The 23,374-nt window shown below is 46.0% G+C and overlaps 1 protein-coding gene and 1 pseudogene across 2 annotated transcripts in view; one reads left to right on the forward strand and one right to left on the reverse strand.

Moving 5' to 3' along the window:
* LOC144156369 (octopamine receptor beta-2R-like) overlaps window positions 1-23,374 on the forward strand; it is a 426,836-nt gene that overhangs the window by 31,378 nt on the left and 372,084 nt on the right. The gene's annotated exons all lie outside the window — the stretch shown is intronic.
* On the reverse strand, window positions 6,653-7,882 carry LOC144173859 (uncharacterized; annotated as a pseudogene).

Consider the following 23,374-nt stretch of genomic DNA (forward strand, 5'->3'; position numbering starts at 1 on the left):
ATTACATTTAGAATAGCATGTAGTTTTAACAATATTCAGTGGTGCTTATGATTATCAGCCAACGCCGAAATAGTTCCCAACAATGGTTTTGCTACCTTTAACAACCTTCCTTTGGAGCGTAATTCATGATGATGATATTGGCGTGGCCAAGATGAACAGCCTGTACCAACCGAACCTTTAAAATACCACCCTTCTCCCTTCACTCATGCATGACGAGAAGCTCGCCATGTCACGGTCTGTAGCACAAACGGTTTCCCAAGAGGAGAGTACAATTTGTTTGAAAGAGTGCGCGGCGGCGTTGTCTAGGGAAAAGGCAAAACCTGTAAATGGCTGCTCTATCAACTAGTTGGCGAACCACTTTGTGTCCAATGACCTTAGGCTATTGGCGGCAGATAAGGAAGGGTTCTTTTTGTGATCCACCCCGGAGACAGTTTTGTGAGACCGCGCTCGCCTTCATTGTTAAAAATTTCAGAGAAGCCCGGATGAAACCTAGTGAGATAAGAAGCAAGCTCTAGCGTTGCTAAACAATATGAAGTTGCACCGGCTAAAGCCCCTCTTGTCAGTTTGCCGAAAAAGGATACGCTGGAACCCTTCTTCGCTTCAAAGGCTCACAAACCGGGTATCCCGTTTAGCGTTATTAACTTATTATGACAGAAATGGACATTAAAGATCCCCAGGGGGTTAAAATCAATCGGGAGCCCTCCACTACGGCGCGCCTCATCGCCTGCGTTGCGTCGGCTCGTTAAACCCTACCAGTGACACTAGATAGGATACAGACTACCGTCACTGAGTCATGCAAATGAGCAACGTCAGCCATTTTGGTGTTTATCAGTGTTTCCAGAGTGCCGGTTCTGCGGCCTTGCCGCTAACATTGACGAGGTCATTTCTAAACAACACTGCCGAAGACGCAGCAACACCGCACCTTCGGACACACTTCTGCAGCTGAAACGCTGCGAAGCGCATTATTTTTCATTCGCGTTCGTAACGACGCCAGTCGCGCGCAGCCGCAGAGCAGGGAAGACAAGCTGAGACTACCACAGTTGACCGAGAGGAAATGCATAAACAACAAAATGGCCGCACCCATGAATCCTCGCAGTGTAAACAAATGTCACGTGTTTCGAACTGACCAATGATCACTGTGCGGCACGGAACACTATGAGAAAAGAGTGCCGATACTCTTTAACCTTATCTAGTGACACTAAACCCTACGATCAGTAAATGAGAGAAATAGATTAATTGCAAGGCAATGGCTCTACATACCTACAGAACCAGTTGTTCCGTTAGCTATGGCACACCCGTTTCTTGCTACAGTTGCTGACCAGGTAGCAGAATATTTGTCTACAGAAGAACCTAGCCAATGCTTTGCTTTCAGTATTGTTGTCACCAATTTGGTCTTCTCTATTCCTTATGAAAAACTTATGTGCTGTGTGAAGCAGTGTATTACAGAACAAAACGACGAGATGCAGTTGGTTAATAGGTGTGGCATTTCCCTGTCGAGTTTCTTGGAACTTTTGAGCTTCTGTTTGGCCTGGGGTGAAATTGTTTACATTCACAAATCGGGGCTATGTATTGGTTCTCACCCCTATCTTGAGTAACATTTTTCTGAATGCCGTGAACATCGTTCTTGACAAAAAGCTGGAAACTTTTATTGTGAAAGCATGTAGGTATGAGGATGATTACCACTTGGTTGTTGGTCTCAGTAACTTCAAGCAAAACATGTCTAACATCCTTTGTGCATTTGGAAAAAATGGACACGGTTTGGTTTTCGCCACGGAAGTTCCCAAGGGAGGTGTTATTCAGTTGTTGGATCTTTCACTCTTCTTTCAGTATGAGCACGTGTGATGGACGTACTCGCCAAGGTCGAGGAAGCCTTTGTTAAGTTTTCCTTTTTGCCACTCGAAGGTGGTAAAGTTGAGAATAGCCGCTAAGAGCCTGCATTTTGTCTGTAACGAAGTCGTGCGTTTGCAGCATGGGTGCCAGTTTAGCTTTTGAACTTACCAGACTAATACAGGCAGGATTCCCGGGACATGCGCTTGTTTCTGCGGCTAAGAAGGTTTTTCTTACATGGAAAAATTCGGGAAGGTCAAAACAGGCAAAGGAAAAACTCCAACAATTTGCGCTTAACCCGTATCTCCACGCACTTTCGCACAGGTTGATAAAGATGGCTGGCAGCTTAACGTCGACGTGGTTTTTTCGGCAAAGAATAAGTTAGGAAAGCTTTGTCCGGCAATTGACAGGAAGTTACACAACAAAAAAAAAGACTTCTTCGCAAAATAAGGGCTGTGGTGTAAAACACCAGTCACAGTTTGTTGCATACCAAATGAACGTTGTGTACTGCATTTCCCTGTCGTGTGATTAAATATAGATTGCACAGACACCGGGGCGGTGCATTAATGAGCGCCTGCGGGAAAATCGCAACACGTTAAGGCCCGCCCACGTCCCAACTGTCGGCGCTGTAAGCATGGCTGATACCGCAGGCTTAACGGCGTACAAGTGTTCTGTTTGCATAAAGACGAGCGGACGAGGGAGATTTCAAAATCCTTCTCGATAAAACAGAATTCTAACAGGTGCATTATTTCGCCTTCGGTGGCATTGCTGGGTAGTGAAGTTGTTCATCTTGACAGCACTTGAGCTTCAGTTTTCTGTATGAGTGTGTTTGGCGCGGGGTCTACGTCACGGCTGTGGTTTTATGATCTCCAATAAAAATGCGTTTGTTATTAAGCGCTCGTGTTGTGTACTTCGCTCGTCCCGTTTGCGCTGTCCAATCATAATATTCTCTTTCATGCTCAAGCTCCTTCGCACTGTCCGTCATGTCAGACACCAGTAGCGACTGCCAGTTCACTGCACGTTTCACTCAAAACATGGTAATAACTAATAGTGAACCGATATTGTGTGCAAAATGTTTAACGTGGAAACATTGAAGGGCTTGTTGAGGGCTGGCTGTCGCGCGAGGTTGGATCGGGAAGGTTAGGCTCACCGGAAAGAAAGGGCGAGGCGTGATGGCGTCGGACGGACACACGTAGTACTACGCATATTAACAGGCAAATGACATAATGAAGGCCAAAACTTATCGAAACGGTAAAGTCCCTGTGCGCTTAATGAAAGTTCCAGCTCACGTGGGCTGGTAGGTTTCAGTTCGGTTTCAACGTGACAATGTATACATGAAACGAAGAAAGCGACAAACGGTACATAAATCGGAAGAACAACTGACCCCAAAAGCTTAGACAGGCATTCACTATTTTGAATCTTAACTGCAGAGCGTTGTGAATAAACCTCTATGGCTCTAAAGGTTACTTGGTGCTCGTGATCCGGAATTTGCTCTACTCACAGAAACGTGGCCACGTGATGATATCTTTAACAGTGAATTCGTCCCTGCAAACTATATTTCTATTATTTATTTTTTTATCTATTTAATACTATAAGCTTTTCTCAGGCTCATACAGGGTGGGCGTGCAAATATACACACTCGGGTACAAACCAAGCAATATCGCACATACAGAAAGAAACAGAATCACAAGATGCTGGTGAAACTAAAACTTGGAAGATGAAAGCTATTGCACAAAATCATGGCCAGGTCACAAAACATCATTGTGGCATCAGCAGGTGTACAGTGATCAGTGTGTTCGGAAGCGCGCACAAACAAAAAAAGGGAAACTTTTACTCTTTTACTCTTCATAAAACAATCTTTCTACATTATGAACAAATGAATCTGCAGAGGAAATGTTAACGCATTCACGAGGCAGTTTTTTCCACTCTTCCACTGCTGACGGGAAGAATGAACATTTAAAAGTGTCACAGCGTGACATGAAGGGTCTGATGCACTTATTATGAGTTGGTACGAAGAGAGTAATGGTTAGGCGGATTTATATAGTTGTCCTTATGTATGTTTAAACCGTTGTGATATAAAAGAAAAAGAAACTTTAAGGAACAGACACGGCGACGGGCTGCAATGGTCGGTAAGCATGCCCGCCTGCGCAGCTCAGGGACAGTCATGCCTAGAATACTTCGAATATATTAAGCGAAGGGCCTTGTGTTGGACGTTTTCTAATTTGTTGGAAAGATATTTTTATAGGGGTTTCAAACAATGCTGGCGTACTCGAGGATCGACCTTATGAGAGATTTATATGCTGTCAGTTTTACATTAGAAGGCGCCAATGCAAGTTTTCCACCGAGGAACCCTAGCTGGCGATATGCGTTTGTGTATGTGCTGTTTAAATGTGCATCCCGCTTCAGTTTACTTGTAAACGTGACACCCAGGCATTTAACAGTGCCCTTTTTTTGCAATGTTTGTGCCAACCAAATTGTAATTAAAATGCTGGATTCTTTTTCGGTGAGTTATGCTAAGGCAAGCTGTTTTCGACACGTTAATTTCCATTCCCCACTGAAGGCACCAACATGCAATATTAGCTAGTGTGGTGTTACGTCTAAGCTTGTCATCAGTAGTGCGGATAGTGGTGTAGATCACGCAGTCATCAGCGAATAGTCTCAGTTTAACGTTAGGCTCAAGGCACATATAGATATCATTGACATATATTAGGAACAAGATGGGTCCTAAAACGGAACCTTGCGGTACTCCGGAAAAAACTTCCAATGAATCAGAGGCTGTGTTGTTTACGGTTACATACTGCCTACGATTTGATAGATACATTTTTATCCATGCTATTATGTTACTGTTAATACCAATAGATACAAGTTTGTCAATCAATTTACTGTGGGGCACCTTATCAAAAGCTTTGGCGAAGTCTATAAATATGGCGTCGGTTTGCAGTTGTGAGTTAATAGCAGTTACGAAATCATGCGTGATTTCCAGGAGTTGAGTTACAGTAGACAGGTTTTTACGGAATCCGTGTTGGTTTGGGTACAATAAGTTGTTGTCTTCTAAATATGTCATTGTTGCCTTGTTGATTACGTGTTCCAATAACTTACAGCAGCAACTACTTAGTGAGATAGGCCTGAAGGTTTCTATGAACAGCTTGCTCCCACCTTTATGAATTGGAATTACTTTTGCACACAACCAGTCTGCAGGTAAAGAAGCTGTTAGCAGGGATGCTTTAAAAATTGCTTCAAGAAAGGGACAGCTGTTCTGCGTAGTGCCGAAGGAAAATATTTGAAATATTATCAGGACCCACTGATTTCTTAACATCGATCTGTAACAGCAGGTTAATAATACCTTCCGTAGTGATAAGGACGTCGGGCATTGAAAAAGGATGCACCGGAGCAACAGGGCTGCTTGGTGTGCATGCCCGCGTAAATACCGACTGAAAATATCTATTGAAAGCATTGGAAACAGCCTGCGCGTCATTTACAACAGTACCCTCAATTTCTACTTCGGCTGTTGGGTTTTTAGGCCGTGCCAAGTAACGCCAAACTTTTTGTGGCTGATGCATCATGAAGTGCGATAACGTATGTGAAAAAAAAGCTTGCCTTGCACTTCTAATTTCCGCCTTAACCTGAGATGCAAGTTCCCTTAAAATGACTGGGTTCCTCTTGTTTTTGCGCATTCTCTGTACCCTTCTTTTAGTGTGAATAACACGGCGATTGATCCATGGTGTTTTTCTTCGTGTGCGTTTTAGTTCCGTTGGGATAAAGTTTTATTCACACTACGTATTTATTTTTTTCAGATGAATCCGCATACCATTAACACCCTCACATTCTTCTAGAGAAAAAGTCTCTAGTGCTGTGTCGAGGTAACACAAACATCATTAGCTCTGGTGTAGTCTTTTACGGCTATCCGTGAATTTGTGCCATCGGGTTTGGGATGTAAACATTCAAGGTTAAAAGTTATGATTAACATTTTGTGGTCAGATATTCCATCTTATGCAGTGGCTTTACCGGATAGGTTGTCAGAAAGAAAGGCTAGGTCTAGTATGGAGCAAGTATTTCCTTGAATACGGGTTGGTTCCTGGACCAACTGGGACAATGAAAAATTGAACATTTAATTGTATAATAGCTCGCTGTTGGCGGTATTTCTAGTACTTGTAAAGTTTCTCCAGTCAATAGCGAGATTAAAATCTCCATTAAGTATTAATTTGGTACGGGGGTAACCTGTCAACCAGATAGTCATGTACTTGTAAAAAGTAATCAGACGCATTTGTCTTTCTGTAGATGCCACCGATCAGTACTGGAGCATCGCGAGCAAATATTGTGCCCCAAACGCTTTCATGATTCGCGATACCCTGCTGAGCACGAGGTCGCGGGTTCGATTCCCGGCCGCGGCGGTCGCTTTTCTGATGGAGGCGAAAAGCAAAAATGCCCGGGTGTACGACATTTCGGCGCACGTTAAAGATCCCCAGGTGGTCAAAATTAATCCGGAGCCCTCCACTACGGCGCGCCTCATCGCCTGCGTTGCGTCGGCGCGTTAAACCCTACAATCAATCAACCGATTCGCGATACCCTTTTCTCTACGATATTGCAGGCCGCGTTTTATTACAATGGCGACCCCGCCCCCGCGACCGTCACGTTCTGACCGAAGTAGACAATATGACGTAGGAACGATTTCAAAATCAAGTACGTCTGAGTGTAGGCACGTTTCAGTTATCACAACAATATCAGGAGTGTACGAAAATAAAAATTCTTTTAGCTTATCAGTTTTGTTAACAATGCTACGGGCATTCAAACATAACAAAAAAAACGGTGTAGTGGCTTGCGCGTGTCACGCGTTGTTTTTCGCGGGACTATCGTGACGTGCCCTCCTCAGGGAAACTCCCGCATTTTTTTGTTCATCCCATACCTACAAGTCGTCATCTATCTTCAGTTTATCGAATACAAGAGTAACCTTGCCACCATTGTCCCGATCTTCCTTTGCTGATTGTCATAGTTTTTTTGCGCAAGTCCCGAACTCGTGCAGAAAATTCTTTAGATATCGATATTGTTGTTCCCTTCAGTTTGCCGCAATTACGAAGGACTAACATTTTTTCAGAGAAATTGTACAGCTTAAGAATTATTGGCCGCTGTCAATTTTGTTTTTTCCTGCCAATTCGATGCATACGTTCTACAGATGTAACATTGACCTTGAGGATATCTTAGAAAATGCCCTTAACAATCCGCTGTTGTAAATCTGCATTTTGTTCGTTACCTACCTTTTCCAAGCCATAGATTAATATGTTATTCCGGCGGGTCCTGTCTCCCAAGTCTTCAAGCTTAACCAAGAACTCTCGCACAAGTTTATTTCTTTCTACGGTCATTACCTCATGCTCGGTGAGTTTATCCTCGCATTGTTGTACGCGAGATAACTCTTTTTCTATGGTGGTTAATCTTTCCTGTAAGTTTCCTACCGTTGTTTCTACTTGTTTCAAGTTTTCGGAAAGAACAGTGAGCGTTTTATTTGTCTTCGTTTGTTCCTTTGGGATTTTCTTGCGAAGCTGGCTGTTAAGGTGGCTTCGGAACTAGAATCTGAGTCTGAGTGTGGTTCAGGGTTTAACTGCACGTCACCTGATGTCAACAGCAGTAGTCTAATAACAAGCAAACAATTACACAATGAAGAAAGCAGGCTCTGTGGGCTTGGCAGCACTACTAAAGTGGGCGAATCGTCTCTAATAGAGCAGACAGAATTTTTGTCACCCACCTGGACGAAAAAGTAGAAATGCATGAGCAACCGGCCGAACACGGTGCTGCCAAGCCCACTGAAAGGCTGCTGAAGATGGCTCCGGGTTTTATGCTGAAGCTCAAGAGTGTCCACTGACGTCACACTGTTGACAACACGGTAGGGGAGCAGCACTTGAGGCGCTGCTTTCCATGATGGTGCTGTCTGGCACAGGCGCGACGATGCTTCCTTGCGGTGGAAAAAGTTCCGCCGGGCCGACGACGGAATCCACCCGCCGCAGGGCGATCTGGACGAAAAAGTAGAAATGCATAAGCAACCTCCCGAACACGGTGCTGCCTAGCCCACTCTAAGGCATTCTGTAATGACCGCGACCCAAGGGGCGGAGGAGTAACTATTCTTTTTAAAAATAACATTAGGGTCTTAGGATGCCTGATGTTTGAGGTCTTGAAAGTATCTTTTGTCAAATACATTAAGAAAATGTGACATATAATTGGAGTTGTTTATAGACCACCCAACAGCTCTTTTGTTGTATTAACTAACAAAAGAATATCTCCTCAAACATGTAAAACCTGGCGATAAATTGATCATGGCTGGGGCTTTCATCTTGCATCTTGTGGATTGGACAGACGTTTTGCCAAGTACACAAGCACAAGATAAATGGCTAGATATTGTTGTCATGTATGACCTAACGCAGGTTGTAAATGACTGCACAAAAACACAGAACGGATCAGCCTCCATTCTTGATTTATTATTTTGTTAGTGGTATCATAAAGAGGTAAGACCTCATGTCATGTCACGTCTGGTATACTAGGTCACCAATCTAGTGTTAAATTTATAAGATGTCCATGCATTGTATCATAATAATATATGCATGCACCCAAATATGTCTCGCGCTAATGACGAATCTATCATTGACAAGTTGGACCTCTGCTACGACAATTTTGCCAACGCGACGTGCACAGTGATGAAATTGTGGCTCCATTTCAGAGACATTTTTAAGGAGTGCATAGTAAGCTTTGTGCATAAACTTCCTTTAAAATCCAAAAACCACAATCATTAAATAAGTCGGGGCACGTTCCAATTGCAGCGGAAGCTCAAAAGATTACAGAAGTTCGAAACTTCTACAAATGTCGAGCAGCAATCTCTATAGATAAAACATCCACAGATCTCAAATTGAAAATATGTCAAGATAAACAAATTCTATAGCGCCTCTCTTCTGAGTTAATGAAAGCGCACCCCGAGTGATTCTGCAGAACCATTACCGCGCGGTATTGCTCTCCTTACAAGTTCGTCATAGACGGCGAATGTGTGCATGACGATGAAGTGATTGCCGCAGCCTTTGTTGACTATTTCACGTTAATTTACACGAAGGACGATAATGTTCTTCCTGTGCTTTCAATGAATCTTCCCCCTTTTCTGTTGTTAGCATTTCTGAGCTTGAAATATTGAATTTATTGTGAACTCTTGATATAAACAAATCTCCAGGTCGAGACGATAGCCCAAATTCATTCTTAAAAATATATACGAATGGAGTGAAAACTGCTTATATGTTGTTTTCAGGAGGTGTCTAAACGAAGGCACTTTCCCTGATGGCTGGAGGTTGGCCGGAATCAAACCTGTACAGAAAAATGCGGGATAAAGTTGTATTCCAAATTACCGCACGATTTCACTAACTTCAACGTCATTGGAACTGCTGGAACATATCGTTTACAAGCATGTAATTAACTATTTAGAATAACATAAGGTGTTAATATATGTACACCATGGATTTCGGGCTGGTTTCTCGACCACTGCTTAACCAGTTAAAACCGTTTGTGACTTTTCTGGTGCAATTAACGAAGCTAATCACACTGACGTAATATTTATGGACTTTAAAAACATTTGGTAAAGTACTGCACCAAAAGCTTCTGCACAAATTAAAACATATTCGGAAAAATAATAAATTACTTCCCTGGATTTTTGCATACTTCCGAAATCGAAGTCAATTTGTCGTAATCAATAACGCTTCTTCGAAGTGTGCACCGGTTGATTCTGGCGTCCCTCAAGGATTGCTGCTGGGCCCTTTGTTGTTTCTGTTATATAATAATGACATAGTTTCTAGCCTTTATGTTCCTATGAAGTAGTACGCTGATGACTGCATTGTCTATGAAAATATAGAAGCTCCACAAGCCAGTTACGACTGCATTGAATGAATATGATGTTTCACACGCCCACGATACACACGCGTTGAGGCGCGCTGTAGGGGAGGGATCCGCATTAATATTGACCACCTGGGGATGTTTAACCTGCGTCGAAATCTAAAACACATGAGTGTTTTCGCTTTTCGCCTCCATTAGAAAAGCGTTCCCCGCGGCCGTTAATCGAACCCGCGTCCTCAATTAGGACTAAGTAATAACTTTCAGAAAATAATTGCTTGGCGCGACGATTGGAAAAGGTCCGTCAGCTTTTAACAAACTGTCTTCATGAAAAGACTCCACAAAAAGTTTCACTTGAGCACCAATACGCCGCTAATAACATTCGTCTACAGGATGAAGAACATTACAAGTACCTAGGCCTGTAGATATAGGACAAGCTTTCCTGGATAAAGCACATAAACAGTATGACAGCTAAATCACTCCGCAATCTGTTCTTTCTACACAGTTCCTTGAAATCCTCCGCACCTAATGTACGTCTTCTCCCATTCAATACAATTATTTGACCAATGACAGACTACGCAAATCTTCAAATCTTCAAATCTACCTCGGAAATCATAAGGTATGGTGTGCCACAGGGTTCAATTTTGGGCCCCTTATTGTTCCTTGCTTATATTAATGATATTGTCCTTGTACCTGAAACTCCAAATATTGTCTTATACGCTGACGATACGAATGTGTTTTTCCATGGAACTTATCTCGAGATTGTGGTTCAGAAAGCTAATAGGTGGTTAAAGGAACTTCATTTGTGGCTCTTGACAAATGACATCGCACTAAATACGGATAAAACAAAATATATTCTACTTAGATCCTGGAACAAGCCAATGATTCCCAGTGTTGTATTGTCAATAGCTGGCAAGAAGATTGAAAGGGTGACATCAGTTAAATTCTTGGGTGTCACTTTTAATGAACATTTAAGCTGGATACAACACATTAATAATTTACGTATAAGCTTATCTAAGACTATCGGCATGTTAAACAGATTTAGAAATTTTCTTCCTAGGTTGTTTAAGTGCCAGTTATATTATGCTTTAATGTATTCTCGTCTTTGCTACTGCATCCTCGTCTGGGGCACCACTACCATAGGCAACTTAGACCGTATCTGTATCTTACAAAAAAAGTTTGTTCGATTCATAGAAAATCTTAAGTGGGACGACCATACCCTTCCTTACTTCTACAAAAATAACCTCCTTAAAATACATAATATTTATCTCCAACGCTTAGCTTTTAAGATATTCCACGATGGAAAACCCGATCCTGTCGTGTATCTCAATAAATTTAAAAGAGAAAAATGTCGTTACGACCTCAGGCATGAACCATACCTAACAAAACGGGTTCGCACATCTTATGGTAAACAAACGTTAGGTTTTCAAATTCCCCACTTTTTAAACAACTACCCAGGAATTACCAATGTTTTTCAAAGTTCTTGTTCCATCGGCGTACTGAAGAAAGAAGTGAAACTATTTTTTTTCAAAGAAAATAATTGTCGAACTTGACCACGTTAGGTCATATTTTTTTTATTTTTTATTTTTGCCATCACATTGGTTTTGAATACTATGTCATTGTGTATTATATTTTTATTGGGTATAAGCCACATATATACTATAAGTACCATCCCCGATCTCAGTAACACATTTAGTCTGGGTATTGTTTGTTCTGGTTTACAACTTTGAGTTTGCTAAAAATTCTTTGGATTATTTTACTGTCTCTAACATCATTTCTTGAATTACGTATTCACTCTATGTTCACTTGTGCTTTATGGTGTAAAATCAACCTGTAATTATGTTTATGCATGCTCGCTTACGTCGCAGTGTGTCAATGTATTGTCATAATCTGCATTCTTCTGTTGTTAAAAGTGCTTTGTTAAGCGGTCGCTGCTGCCGTTGTGCAATCTTCAGATACGGGGCCTCGACAGGCGTCTCGAACGCCTATTGCCCCGTTCACTTCGACAGAATATGAAAATTGAAATGTACCGTGTGATGTACGTGTGTATCGTGTATCATAATCTGGGACCCATTCACAAAGGGCAATGTTGATAAATCAGAAAGGTTGCAAAAAAGATTTTAATATTCATTTACAATTCATATGGTCGCACCTCAGTATCAACGCCCTTCAACAGAAGGTCCAACTAGGCTTTCGCCTTCACATTCTCAGGAAGTTCTAAATATTTCCGCTAGTTATTGTTCTGCAAAGCCAAAACAATGCCTTGCAGTAAAGTCGACCTTTTTGCGAATGGTCAGGAGAAAACGGCTGTAACTTTTGTTTGATCAGACCTTTCCCAGAAACAATATTATTGCGACAGGTCGCTACGACGACCCTATTAGTACGCCCAGTTTTATGTACGTGTCATGTTTAGTTTGTTAACAGTGAATTCGTAAACGTTACAATATTACCATCTGCTTTAAATTCATGGGCACCTACTTAGGAGAATGGTTACAGAAAACGGCCGTAACTGTTGTTTGTCAACAGTTTCCCATCAAGAACTATGGTAATTGGCGGCTAAGGTGGTGCTGTCGTTGCGCCGAGTTTAATTTACTTCTCACAATTAGTACACGGTGAAGTTGTAAACGTTACAGAATTCCCGGCGGCTGTCAATGCATGGTGATCCATGGGAGGAGTATGATTACAGAAAACCGCTAAAACTTCTCTTTTATCAGACTCGTCCCGCAACAAGGTGGGTGACAATTAGCCGCTCGTAAATTACGGAGATTTTCACTTACTTTTGTTTATTAGGTAGCCCATTATGAAGTTAATGAAAAATCCTTCTGCTGTCGATGCATGCGCTTCCACGGGAGGGAAACGGAAAGCGGTTTGTATCGCGTTAAACCCTGCAATCAATCAAATCAATCCATGTTTGTATGCTAGGGCAAAACTGCACTTCTCAGTGCCGGTTTTATTAAGTAATCACAAAGCAGTAGACGTTACAAAATGGGGAAAAAATGAATACGTGTACACTCTCGAACCGTTTGTGTGATGTGTGTAAAACTACGTCTTCCGAGAGTGGAATAGCTCGTAATTATTGTTCACCTTTCGTTTTGTTGGAAGCGTACTTTTCCTTGCCATCGCACTCGCATCTGTAACCACGTGCCTTTGAACCGTTCCATAGCGCGAAGCCCTTCGTAGCGCGTGCCTAAACTGGGCAGTAGCAAAAGGTGCCCGACCGTCTTCACCAGTACGCCATATTTCAACAGTACAGCTGTTCAGTCCTACACGAATCCGTCCGGCGTAAACATAAAACCCCGAGCGCACGTGAGCGCGCGCCTCGCGGCGACCGCCCGGCGTCGTCCAGGTTAGCGTGTGAGCTTGCTCCCATGAGGAGCTCCCGCCGGCGTCGTCGTCGTCCTGTAGCGACGGCGCGCCACGGATATGTCGCGCCGAAGACGATGACCACGAATATGTCGCCATTCCTTCAAAGTCCACATGTGGAGACGGCCAGCGGACCAGCTGACGAAGAAGTGGAGGTTCACTGGGACGAGTACACGCTTTAGAGGATTTGCTCTACGTGGCTGTGCCGTCGGAAGATGGTGACGTAGGGGATGACGACGATTCCTACTGAATACAACGCTTTACATACTTTAATGGTATTTGCTTTATAGTGCCGTCCAAAACGGCTTAGCACTGCTGGGGTCCCTATCTCCTGGGATCCGCTGTCAGTGTGGGGAGAAGCTGGGCGACCCCCAGCTCTGCGGTTTCTCCAGCCTTGCACCACTTTTGCGAACTGCGCCAATTTTTTTCTTCGATCCCTGAAAGTAAAGAACTTGTGGTGGCTAATCGTTTAGAATGAATCGCCCTGCCGCCCTTCCGGTCTGTCGGCCTTGATTGGGGCGCAGATATTGTTGCAAAGCGCATGTTACAGTGCAGGCATTTACATGATTTACAGGATGTTACGTGTTCTTTTTTGATGTGACAGTGTGGCCACTTGCATAAATATAACACATTTCTATAAGTACAGCTTTGCTGCCATCTCGCGATGGAAGGCAAAAAAGGGGCCGTGGTGAGGTCCCCAGCGGCACTGCTGGCGATCGGGAGGTCTCCGAGGATGGGGACCGATGCATCTAAGATGTTCAGTTCTCGCTGATTCCAGTGAAGGGCATGCGCACAATAAATGACTCGCGTCAACCGCTTCGGCAGGACATCTGCAGGAGGGGAAGGGGTCAGTGAACGGGACAGGGCAGCATGGTCGCCATTGCATCAGGGAAGAGAATCGTGTGAAATCTACGCACCTCCTGAGAGCGAGCGAATCTATGAGGAGATTTTATTTTTGCTGGGTATATTTTTGGGCGAGCTGGTCGAAACTAAAGGCTGCGGCCTTGATATAAGTTGGGCGGCCGACACTATCCGCCGCATGTCAGCGGGAGCGGGTTACGCTGAATCCACACAGCCGGCGAAGGCGCAGGTACATGTCTAGTATAGAGTGAATGTCTTTGAGACAGTCATAAAGTACGCGGTGTAAATATTATTGCCGCTGTATGGAGTGAATAAAAGGCCTCTTTCATTTGTTCTTTTTTACTGCTCAAAATTGCTATAGAGCAGCCCCGAATTTTATTTGTCCATACAATTTCCATTGCCAGAGGAGATTTGAACTGCCAAGGAACTGTTGAAAACTGTTCAGGACAGGTAAATAGTAAACAAATTGGTGCAGCCTGCACAAGTGGTGCAAGGCTGGAGAAACAGCAGAGCCGGTGGCCCCTCCTCTCCCCTCGTCAGAGACCCGGCTGTTGCACCTCACATTGATTTCCAAACTTGCCGCTGAAAGTTCTCCGTGACTGGCAGGCCCGGGTCGTTTTGTCCGCAGCCTTTCACATCTCCCCCAAAGTGCACCGCGTGAGCACGCGCTAGAATCCACGGCAAACGGCTTCGCGAATTCGGCGTCTGTGCTACCCACTTCAGACGCGAAAGCACCTGAACTAGAGAGAAGAACAGCACGCGAGAGATCACGCCACGAACGCAATCGCATAGAAGCGGGTTTCATAGCGCGAGGGACCCAGAATAGACACCGACCGCGGGATGCGTTTTCCCCCTAATTTGTCCCTATTTGTTTGATGCGGCGGCGGTCTTTTAATTCTTTTCTTTTGTGCTTATGTGGGTGGGTTAGGTGTACTTCTTTCGTTCTTTTAATCAGGGTGCCGAACCGGAACCGCACCGAACCGAAAACCGGAACCGAACCTTGGGACCTTTAACAACATAGTTGGGTCCCTGTGTACATTGCATGTGTATCTTTTTTGGTTTAAATAAATAAACTTCAAACAAACTTCAAACTTCAAAGCGGCATTTTTGCCGGAACGGAACCCGAACCGTTAATTTTTGGGCATGCTGACTCCGAACCGGAACTAAACCGAAAAGATAAATAACGGTTACCGGTTCACGACGAAACGGTTCGACCATCCGCAGTTGATAATATTAGCGCGGTCAATGCCATTCGGGGCTTTTGTCTTTTACGCTCCATTATCTTCGTAACTTCTCACACACTTTCTCCTTCATATCAGTCCCAAAACTATCAACGCTCTCTTCAATGTCACAACAAAAGTAAAGGTGTTTATTCCACTTATTTATTCCCAATACCCCTAAAGGCCCACGTCAGGGGGTATTACATAGGGAGGTTACATAGCATCCGTATTGTATTAGCGCAATAAAAGGAAGGGTAAGAAAAATGAAAAGAAACAGCAATGTTCAAACTTTAAACGCAAATACACACTGTAAGCTTGAAAAGAGTGATAATGCAAAATTCATAACATAATAGCAAGAAAAAAGACAGGAATATAATGAAAATGGTTCTAATTCAAGCACGACACCATGTATAACCTGACAGCAGAAAAACAACACAAAATAAAATACGGAACAAAAACAAAAATGTTCAGTGCACGTTTTCAAAGATGGAAAAAAAACCCAAAATTAGCCCAAGTTTTAGGTTAGGTTAAGTAGTCCCCAAGACAACATAAGGGCTTGGCGGGAAAGTAGCTAGTAAATCGTCACTACTTCATGTGTTTGTTTTAATAGCTAGCCTAATTGCTCGCTGTTGTTCTTAAATTAAAACTACGCAACTTTTATTAGGAAAAAGCAGTATTTTGAATCCACCAGAATTATATTTAATTTTCGGGTCGCGTTAAATTGCAAAACATTTCTTTCGCACTTCGCCAATAATTTAACTCACTGAACCGGTTCGCCAACCGGTGTAAGCATCCGAACCGGTTCGCGAACCGGTTCGAGTTTTGATTTATTGGAACCGAAACTGAACCGGAACGGAATAAATTCATTCGAAACTGAACCGTAACCGAACCGAAAATTTTTTTTCGGCTCGACACACTGCTTTTAATAATTATTTTTAATCTTCCAAACACATGTCTGCATTTGCCTTCCCGTCTCGAAGGGAGGCGGCCTGAGAAGGCAAGATTCAATTGTTTTTGCATGCTAGGGGCGCCTGAATATTGTTTCTCAGCTTCAAAATTTACCCATTTGGCTCTAATACTTGCACAAATTCCTATCTGGCCTTTTTTCCTTCTGGTTGTTGCGCACTGCGTACTAACACAACCTTTTTTTTCTTTCCAATTGGTCGCACATGTTCTTGTTCCCCACCGCTATTAACCCCGTACTCCTCGTGCTTTTAGGGTGGCACAGTGTTTAGGTTGCCGGTTTCCCGGCGTGAAGGTCCCGGGTTCGATTACCGGGAACTCTCTATCCGCATTTTTTTCTTGAGGCCCGCATTCCGAACACTTGTTCGTAGGCTCCTTGCCTGCCACTTTCCACTCACACTTGCAGGTTTTTTGGTGCGACCAACGGATAACGCTCGGCCTAAACAGCCCCGCTCTTAAAAGAGGCCAATAGTTCTAGAGTGGAACCCCCTGAGGCCTGAAAAAGGGCTTGCGTGAGTGTGTGTAGGCCATCCCAGATGTCTGCGAAAGCTCCGCCAGCACGGATGGCAGTATGCAGAGCGCTTAATAGACGCAAGTGTGTGTGCCATATGGGTAGGCACGACATTGCATAACTGTAGTCACAACGCCTTCGTGGTCCGCATCGTCCACAAAGTGCTGTACAGACTGCGTTTGGGAATCAGCCGACAATAACGGAATGTCAGCGAAATGTTTATCTGAATTTCCGTCGGTCAAATACGCCGTCGAGTCAGTGGGTAGTTGTCGGTAACTTGGCGGTACCACCATGGTGTCCAAGCTGCAGGGATAGGGAACGGCCAAAGTCTGAATGACTGTCTTTTCAACTGAAAGTATAATACCAGCGTATTCACAGTATTGCCGCATCTCAGTCAAGGCTTGTTTGAGGCATGCCGAGTCTGGTGTGAGTTGACGGCGCAAGTGGGATGGAGTTAATTCCTCCAGTAAAAATGGTTGTGGTTCGTTTCCCCGAAGTCCGGTGTCGATCAGGAACCCAATCGCCCGGGCTCCGGTTGATTTGGCAGGAGGCTGGCAGGGCAATGGTGTTGAAGTTCTCGGAGACGGCTGTCGAATTGACGAACTCGAGGCGTTGGGGTTGATTAAGTGAAACGAAGAGTTAATATACAGCTATTTACAGTAGGAAAACTCGGTACATGAGTAATGAAAAGAAAAACTTCAAACTTCAGCTAGACGCTAGCTCCAAGTGCGCACAAATCACTTGAGCTTCTCAACTTCGTCTAACTCTCCTACCCTCGGAGCATACACAAACCGCTCGAGAAACGACGGCCGAGACTCTGTCTCGCCGCAAGATCCGTCTAGTTACCCGGTACGGCGCTGTACCCTAAACCTCCGACGCGATCTTAACCTCTTGCCTAGGGGGCTCACAAATCCCAACCTAGCTTTAACGGTCGAGACTCCTTGTCCCGCCGGGAACTGCCCAGCTCGGCGCTCAGACGAGAACGATTTCTAACGGCCAAGTTCGCCCTTATAACACCTCGAGATCACACTCTCTCGGGACCGCCCCTGCAGCGTTCGTACACGCGTAAGGGAGTGCCCAAATTCACGTAGACAGCTGTCACTCAGCGCGCTACGGAATATTCAATGAGGCGCCGCCATCTTTGGGTCAATGGCACGCCCGCGGACGAGCGAAAGTGAAAGGCGGCGGGTGAGAGCGAAAGGCGGCGACAGTGCACCGTGCCGACCGGGGAGCGTTAACAATGGTGTCTCGCGCGGCGCGTGCTTCGACGCCGGTAATTCCACCCCCTCCGCGCGTCACGTCGACGATTCTCAATGGGGGATTATCCCCGTGGTATTCGGTGGGCCAGACAATCCGTCTCCCGTGCGCGCCGTGACGAATTGGCGACGGCTGCGGCGTAGAGTCCATAGTGCTGAGCCCCCAGACAGAGTGGCGGGTTCTCACGCGCAGCCCGGGCGCCTGGCCGCTGATCTCATAAGTGGACCTTACACCTCCCCTTTGTCTCCTTCCTCAGAACTCGCTGGCGTTTCTCTGGTGCCATTTAAATGGCGCTTCCCAACCTCTGATGGCCTGTTTTTTTCATGACGCCTCAGTGGTGTCCCATGGCATAACCCTGCCGGTGGAAGTGCCGTCTCGGTGCTAGTGAGCATGGTACGCAGGATGTTTTGTGGTCTGGCTTAAAACGAGAGACATGTGCGACGTCCGTGCGCGCATAGCTGAACATAGGATGCTGAAAAGGGGCTGTCTCGTACGTCACAGCTGCAACTTCATGGAGTACGCAGTTACGACCACAGTACTGGGACATTTTTTATAAAGACCAACACTGCAAGAAGGGAACCAAAGTGGCACAAGAGACCCGCTTTAAACTGGCGAACTTGGTGCCGGCTGTTATAGGATGACTTTTGGGAGACTTGTGACAGCACATGTGGGCACGGGCAACCTTGCGGTCGGGCTCAGCACGAGCTTTGGTGGAATGGACATCGTCGGAGGTAAAAACACAAGACGGCTAAACTGTGTAAAGCGGCAATGCGGTTCGCGGCCGAAGAGCAGATAAAAGGGAGAATAGCCAACAGTACCACGGTGAGTCGAACTGTAAGCAACATTCACGCAAGGCTAAGCCACGTCCCGGACACGGTGCTCTTTGAAGACGTACATTAACAGCATGTCTGTCAGCGTTGCATTGATACGTTCCCTCCGGTCATCCGTTTGGGGGCGGTAGGCTGTTGAGAGCTAATCTTGTGTCCAGACCTCAGCAAAGTTGAAGCGGCTTACTCAAAATCACTCCCAAATCTTTTTATAGCGACGCTATTAGCCTCTCGTTGGTCGGACCATTTAGTTTCGTTGTTGTAAGCAAAAAACTCCAGACTAATAATTGAAGACAAACGCAATATGTTTCTTTGAAATCAGGCCTACAAAATGGAGATCAGTATTGGTTTTGAGTCCGGATGGCTTCCCGCTCGTGTGAAGAGACGCGGTACGGTGACTGTCGGGTAGGTCGGGCTCCATCTTCGGTTATTATCCGGTGCTTCGCTAGAGGTGTCTGACGTAGTTTTGCGCTCGACGAAAAACATTCGCTATAGCGACGCAGCAAATCCAATAATTTCTTCCGTTCTTCTTGCGGTAATGCCGGATTCACGTCGAAGTGATTCGGAAGCTTGAAGGTTCTTCGGGTGCGCGTTCAATGTCAGCAACCGCGATCACGTCACTTGCTTCTTGCGTTTCTTCGAGGTACGCAATTGCAGCGCCCCTGTTTAAATGCTGGTATTCCCCGCTGAAATTAGTGACCAAAACTTGGGATTTGCGTTGCTTAAAGCGCGCAATGCCTCTTGCGACAGAGACGCCGCGGTCGAGGAGCAACCTTTGGTCACTCTCTACGATAGCGTCGACGTCAGGAACCGCATCTTCACAGTAGACGCTGATCATCATGCTTGTGCGGGGTGGTAGGGTGACATGTTCATCGGTGATCCTGATAGCAGCCCGGTTTTCGGGGTTGGGTTCCGTCGTCATGCAGTGATCAGATGAAAATGTTGTAGACTTGGCCTGTAGATCAATTATTGCACCGTTGTCCGTCAAAAAGTCCATTCCGAGAATTACTTCACGGGAGCAGTTAGGCAAAATGACGAACGCCGCAGGGTACGTTGTGCTGTCTATGGTGACGCGCGATGTGCACGTTCCACTTGGCGTCACGAGGTGGCCTCCTGCTGTGCGAATGTGCGGACCGTTCCATCTGGTCATAACTTTCTTCAGCTTAGACGCAAATGGTCCGCTCATGACTGAGTAGTCGGCTCCCGTGTCTATGAGGGCGACTACTTCAAAGCCGTCGAAGGACAGTTGAACGTCTGACGCTGATTTCTTCGAGTTCCGGGTGCGTCGTGGCGTCGTATCTCGGTTTGTGCGTGTTGACGGTCGGGCACTGTGCGTCGTGGTCGTCGTCTTCTCAGCGGAAGGTTCCGTCAAGTCGGGTACGCGTCGCGGCGTGTGGTTGTCGTCGTGTTCGAGAGTCACGTCCGGGTTAGATCGGGTCGTCGGGCCGAGGGCATGTCGAGAATCATCGTCTTCCGCGAGTCGTTGCGTCGGTGGAGGGTTTTCATTTTTCCGTGCTCGTGCAACTTTACCTCCAGAAGTTGCTGCTTTTAGTTTTCCCCGCGTGGGCTGGGGGACCTTCCACGTGCGAAATCAGCATTTACTGGTATGGGTAGGGCGACGGCGATCGGTTGAAGCGGGCTGGTCCTCGGTTGGTGTTGGACAGGTATTCGTCGATCTCAGTAGGGCGCTGGCCGGGTCGGGGGCGTGGGGCGTCGACGGAGAAACCACGTAGTCTGAGTCTCCTGTACGGGCAGCGACGATAGATGTGATCGGCCTCTCTGCAGTGGTAGCACAGGGGACGATTATCGGCGGTTCGCCATACGTCCGTCTTCCTCGGCGCCTGGTTTTGGCCTGCAGATGGTCGGGTGGGCGACAGTGGACGGCGGTACGGCGGGACTTTGGTTTGGAGCAGGGCGGGTCGACGAACAGCCGCGGAGTAGGTCATAGCTTGAGGCTCACGTGGTACTTCGGAAGGCGTAGAAGTCCCCGAAGCGAGTGGAATTTCTTTCCGGATCACGTCGCTCATAGAGGTGACTTGGGGTTGCGGCGTTGTTGGGACGAGTTTCCGCACTTCTTCCCTGACGACAGCGCGGATTGTCTCACGTAGTGTGTCAGAGCTAAGAGCCCCGGCATCGATCGAGTCCGCAACTAGCGCATTGATGGGACGGTCGTACTGCCTCGTGCGAATTTCCAGCGTCTTCTCCAACGCGGCAGCTTCAGACGCGAATTCGGCCACCCATTTAGGGGGGTTGCGGACAAGGCAAGCAAATAGTTCTTGCTTTACTCCTCTCGTCAGAAACCTTAGTTTCTTTTCCTCCGTCATTTCTGGGTCCGCACGGCGACAAAGTCGCTTCATCTCTTCGACGAAGATCATGACCCCTTCGTTGGGGTGCTGCGTTCGAGTTTCAAGCAAAAACGCAGCGCGTTCTTTTCTGACCATGGTAGTGAAGGTCTTAATGAACTCGCGTTTGAAGTGAGCCCAGTTGGTCAAGGCGCTCTCGTGATTCTCGAACCAAGTGCGAGCTGAATCTTCCAAGTAAAAGAAAACATGCCGGAACGTTTCTGCGTCGTCCCACCTGTTGAATTTCCGGACGTGCTCCAGTTTCTCCAACCATTCTTCTGGGTCTTCTGCGGGGGCTCCTCGGAGTGATGGCGGTTCCCGTGGCTGCTGCAGGACGATTGGTGATGTTGATTCTTGCACCATGGTGTTGGTTGCAGCGTTCGTTCTCTTGGGCCCTTCTGGCAGAAGACCGAACTCGGGTAGTAATCCTTGCAGTCGGCGGCTTTCCCTGGTTGGACTGGCTTAGCGACTTCCAGATGTCGTAGAGAGCTTGAAGGGTGCGTACCCAGCACCTCCACCAGATGTCACGAAGTCAAAGACGACGCAGTTGTCTTCAAAGAAAATGAGTTTATTGGAGCGAACTTGTGCTCCCCTAACAACTCAAAGAATACACAGGCGGCGAAGCAGCAGTCAACAAAGTGACGTGTGCGAACGAGCGTCGACGATCGGAATGCCGTGGCGTCTGCTCTGCAGGCTTTTATCTTTCGGCGCGAGTGTTTCTAGAACCGTCGATTTACACCAAGAACATTGTAGATCAGAAAAGATTATGCTGGGCTAGTGACGTTAACACGAAACAGTCTGCTTATCTGAATGAGATATCCCGTGCAGCATAAAAAATGAAGAATGCAAGACGCGCTTCGCTTGAGACAGATAACAGAGCCGGGCGTAGCCGGGCAGTACAAACAAACAATAAATAAACAAACAAACGCATACATGGTTCGCGGCAATATGCAGCTGTCATACACTTTCTTCTTCAGGGACAATGGTAAGCTGTCATTCATTATCTGAGAGTTCCTACCGGGTGCACTACACGCTATTCTTATCCTTATAATTATCTCTGCCTCTTGATTGCGATCCGGGGCCACTACTTGGCGTCAGTAGATATATTCGCCTACCACTTCAACTGCCTGGCCAGCTATCTCAAACCACTGTGCTCTCCCGACGTTATTGAGCATTACTTTAGTTTTCTGCAAATTAGTTTTCAGGCCCACGGTTCTACTCCGCTTGTCCAGTGCGGTAAGCATGCTTTGCAATTCGTCCCCCCAGTTACTTAGCAAGGCAACGTCATCAGCAAATCTTAGGTTACTGAGGTATTCTCCATTAACCTTTACGCCCACCTGTTCCTAGTCCAATGTTCTGAATACCTCTTGTAACCATGTTTTGTAGATATGCATTGGTTACCAAACACTTGATGTGAGCTGCGTCTTCATGGCAGAGACTATTCAGGCCTGAGGATGTTCTGGGGGAGAAATAAAGGACATTGAGCAAGGTGACGTGCGCTCAGTTCACTTACACAGAATTTGTTTATAGTTAGAGTCCCGTGCAGTCTTGTTCTGCATCATGAAAAAAGGCCTTACGGCAAATCCAACTCTTTGAAAGAGTATCTCAAGCGCGAAGCGTTCGTGCCATGGGTGTGCCTTTGTTTTAGTTCGCACGCCTGCTTGCTTACAGGCGGCTGATGCCGAAGGAGGCGTCCGCCGATGCAGACACTTTATTTTGCCTGACGAGCACGTGAGAGTAAATGGTAAAAACGGCTTTCTGCGTACTGCATTTCGCTGTTTCTGCCTCGCCATATTAGGGGAGGGGCCTATAGTTTGGACCCCAGGATGCTGAGGACGTCGAAAATATCCGAGTATGCGGAGCATGTAGACTCTTTGCTTGGGGTGCTGTCCTCCGATTCTCCACTACTAATCCATGTGTCAGCGCATCCATTACAGGCAACTTACGAGATTGAATGATTGCGAGGACCTGCTTGTAGCAGCACCGCTTACTTTGTTTTTGTTTGTTTCTATGCTTCCGTTGAATTTTGGTGAAATACGAAGACGTTTTACGCCGCAGACATGTGTAATCTCCCAGGTTGTCTCGGTAGTGTGGACACTTTACTCGGGGTATCAATATTCCGCTCGGGGTATGGCTTTATGCGTTGTGTGGTGGGCTTCTTACTCGTTTCGAACCACACGTGTCCATTGATATCGCAACATTTTTTACAACGTTGCGCCGCTCGCTTAAAAATCCCGCTCGCCCGCTCAAGGCACGCAGAGTAAATTTAATTGGCGGGTTTTACAATGCGTACCGCTTTCGGGGTCCATGCGCTTAAGATTTATTTACATCGAATTGGCTGATGAGTTATTC

The sequence above is a fragment of the Haemaphysalis longicornis genome, unplaced genomic scaffold, assembly GCF_048455015.1.
Source record: "Haemaphysalis longicornis isolate Haplotype H1 unplaced genomic scaffold, Haemaphysalis longicornis Haplotype H1 scaffold_1, whole genome shotgun sequence".
In the NCBI taxonomy this organism is placed as follows: Eukaryota; Metazoa; Arthropoda; class Arachnida; order Ixodida; family Ixodidae; genus Haemaphysalis; species Haemaphysalis longicornis.